The 3,797-nt window shown below is 33.2% G+C and overlaps 1 long non-coding RNA gene across 1 annotated transcript; it reads right to left on the reverse strand.

Moving 5' to 3' along the window:
- Positions 1-395: 395 nt before the first annotated feature.
- On the reverse strand, positions 396-2,368 carry LOC130614040 (uncharacterized). The gene is made up of 2 exons (XR_008975801.1): positions 2,085-2,368; positions 396-527 (listed from the first exon to the last, which is right to left on the reverse strand). It is a non-coding gene; the product is annotated as an uncharacterized LOC130614040 (long non-coding RNA).
- Positions 2,369-3,797: the final 1,429 nt, after the last annotated feature.

The raw sequence follows: 3,797 nt of genomic DNA on the forward strand, positions 1-3,797 counted from the left end.
ACGCTCTGCGGAACAATTCGTTGCTCAAAAACAGTTTTTTTTGCGAATAGACTGCGCGAGTATTTGATGTGCGTGGGATATTCTTTTCAAAATGTGCGAGAAAATTTGATTACGCAAAACTAACAAAAACGAATAACGCGTGTTAAAATTTTGTACCGCCTTTTCCCACAGATTGGTAAAAGTAGCAATATTCCACTTTTAGCAGTATTCCGAAAGATATGTGATACATCGAGTTGTACAACCCGCAGAAGTTGGTCATAACGTAACGATTTCGTAAACGATCTTACAACAAAACAGTATTTTTTTCACGTAAAAATACCGGCAGTAGAAGCCACAGAATCTGCTGGAACGAATTTCGAAAACTCACGGGAAACAATTAAAAAAAAAAAAACAAATCAAAACAGTTTTTTAACTTTATCAAGATTTATTAAATAGCTTCAAATTTGGGCAGAAAAACAATAACGGATTCGCCTTCTTTTCACCACACGCATTAGAAGATTACATCACTCACTCCCATTGTACACAATCTAAAAGAAAAGGAAAACATTTTCATATAGTGACGCTTCCAGTGCCTTTAAGGGATGGCCAAGTCAATGGAATTGAAAGCACTGTTTTTCATCTTATAAATAATTAAGGCTAATTCGGAAAAGTATAAAAGAAAAAAACTAAACAATTTGGCAACTTTACTAATTTTATACGCAAAGTTCCAACCATACCAACAGTTTCCAAATCTGACAAAATCATTTTAGAAGTGTTTATTTTTTCAGAATTTGATTGATGCAAGGCCAAGGGAAATTAAATAAGTTTATTGTCCTAGACCCATTTAAAAACATATGCTTCTCATCATTCAGTTTTTTTTCAACCAACAATAATGTAATCACCCAGAGGAAATTATAATGTCTCTTGTGTGTGTTTTAGAAGCTGAGTACACAAATTCACAAATATTACAAGTGCTGAACTTTGGCAATCATATTTTGCAATCAGACCCTTTTAAAAACTATGCTGAACCATGTCAATTATTAAATTCAGCACTAATAGAAAAGCACCTTGGATAGGATTCTTTGTTGGGTGAATAAAATGACTGACAAATGATTTATCGTGAATGAAATAGTAATTTTTACACAAATAATTTAAAAAATAATGAACTTTGTTATGTGGGTTGTTCTCAAACACACGTGGGCGGTGGACAAAAAACTGTGATGTAATTTCTCTTGGTCTATTATTCCTGAGAATATTCTAAAATAAGAGGGTGTCAATAAGCTGCAAACAGCCACATATATAAGGGCAAGTTCGGGCAACTTTTACAATTAAATTAATGATTGTCTTCCAAAACCGCCCGCACTTTCCCGACCTTGCCTGGAGCATTTTCAAAATTCAATTCCTTGTAACATACCTTGTGGACGATAGTTGGAAAAAGATGCTTTAAGAGAAAGAAGTTAATAAAAATTAAAAGTTATTTATCAAGTAAATTTTATCAAAAACCATCAAAAACAGTTCTTTTAAGAACTTTACTACCACATAGTTTACTTTATGGTCTATGCAGATTTTTTCGGGTGAATACTTCAATTTTTTTGCAAAACGCTAAACTTGCCCAAAAACGCCTGCACGTTATACGGCGTGTGCAGCTTATCAGCACCCTTTTTCTAAAATTACAAGCAGTTTCGAAGATGCCCACGCCGTTTAGAGGACGTGGTGCGGCTTGGGCATCCTTGAAGTTCTGTTTAATGACAGTTTTAATGTTTTAATGTCGTTTTAAACCTTGTTCTCAGGGAGGGTGTACGGAAAACTAATTCCTATTGACAATTACATTGCTGTTGGTTTGATAGCAAAAGTGGATATTTTTTTAATTACTGTAACAGGTTACTTATATAATAAATAAAAAATGATAAAAACAGTTGGTCAGCTCACTCTAGCGCCCAGAGCTATTTGTTTTGTCTGCGCCCTAGCTACAGGTTTTCCTATATCTGGCTATCAGTTAGGTAGTAATACAGCTTCTCCATATGTATTCTACAAATTACTTTCAATTCTTTTATACAAAACTGAGCTCTAGCTAGCCAGCTACCTTTCGTGTGATTAAGCCTTACCTTGATTTGGATAAAACCAATTAAAATTGATAATATTGTATTCTTACATCTTCTTAGAAACAATAAAATAAAACACAGCTCGGCGCGTTATAATTGTACAAATTACTTCAATTTTTCTTTAGGAAAGGGTACCTTACACAGGAGCTTTCCAATCCAACTAAAATCTCCAGAAAAAGCACAGCAACAAAAAAGCTTAAAATACACAAGTAAAGTCGATTAGAAACAGGACTAGCAATAAATTTTTTCAAAAGAAGAAAACCGTTTTAATACTATTATATTTCATTAAAATACAACTATAATAGTATTAGAAGCAAAATTGCAAAGTAATTAATTAATTATTTATACCATAATTAGCTATAATACAAAGAAATAAGGCATATTTCGGGTCTGTAAAATATACGTGTCTAAAATGCCGACTACCGTTTCTTGTTCACGGCATATTCTTCTTTGTGTGTTCAAGTTCGGCGGACGTATAATCCGGACCAAAAGACGGGGGGGTCAAAATCCGGGGATGGGGGGGGGGGTACGAGCCGTACTTATTGCATTTTTTACTAAACTTATACTTTAACCCCTCGGTCCAAACTTATTTGTTTTATTAGAAAAAAAATACCCTAGCTTTATGTGCAAAAATATCAGTCCTATTTCTTTACGCTGATTTTATATGATTTTTTTTCTATCGAAATTTTGAGAATCTCAATAATTCTCTTGGTATACCTCGCGTGTAGCAAACGTGCTCCACAATTTCGCTTCGCTCGCTTCGCTCGCAAAGCTCAATTGCTTCTCAAAAATCAAAACTTAAGAGGAAAATTACATCGCAGTTTTTAAAATTATATTACACATACTACAGAACACCTGGGGGAAATCTCATTGTTCATCAAGTTACCCCATATGGGTAATATGGAAGATTTCTTCATAAAAAACCTCAGAAACCTTTTCAAGTGGATTACTTTCACATTAACAAAAATTGAAAAATTTTAAGATGAACTTTTGCGATTTTGTCATTTATTAGTTTTCAAATTTCTCACTGGAAATTTATAAGGTTTAAAACCCATGTCGCACAGTAACTTTTTCGTCCTTATGATAATGTGATATACATAAGCTATGGAACAAGCAGGAAAATAAAAACACATAAATAGAAAAAGGTTGTTATAAAAATAATATAAATTAATTTCAAACCGATTAGTCCCTGCAGCCATTTTGGTGTCAGCAGTATGAAAAACTATGCTAAAACCATAATAAGTAAAAGTCCTATTACTTCAGTAAAAATTGAAATAATGACTTGAAACTTAGTATTATATGTTTTTAGACCAGTTTGATGAAATGAACCCAAAAAATTTTTTTGCTACTATTATAGTTCTTGAGTTCCTGAATTTAGCCATTTTTGGGGACGCCGATAAACCTTTTTTGAAAGCATATTATTTTGACAAGCCATGTGTACAGATAACATTCAAAGTGATTCTCAGGATTTAAAATAATTCAAACAGATAAAATGTGTCCCAGGTTTAGGACCATATACCTTATCCAGCTCTATAAATACAAAGTTGTTAGAAGTTATTTTTTTGTCCACCTGGATCTGCAACACGTTTACTTGCACTAATCGCTCAGCCTGGTGCCACTCACAATTAATTTTTGAATATCTACAGGAACTTATTATGCAAAATGAAAAATGCTAAACAACTGTATTTGCTTTGCAGAAGTAACAATAGGCTTCAT

Source organism: Hydractinia symbiolongicarpus, chromosome 11 (genome assembly GCF_029227915.1).
Source record: "Hydractinia symbiolongicarpus strain clone_291-10 chromosome 11, HSymV2.1, whole genome shotgun sequence".
Lineage (NCBI taxonomy): Eukaryota > Metazoa > Cnidaria > Hydrozoa > Anthoathecata > Hydractiniidae > Hydractinia > Hydractinia symbiolongicarpus.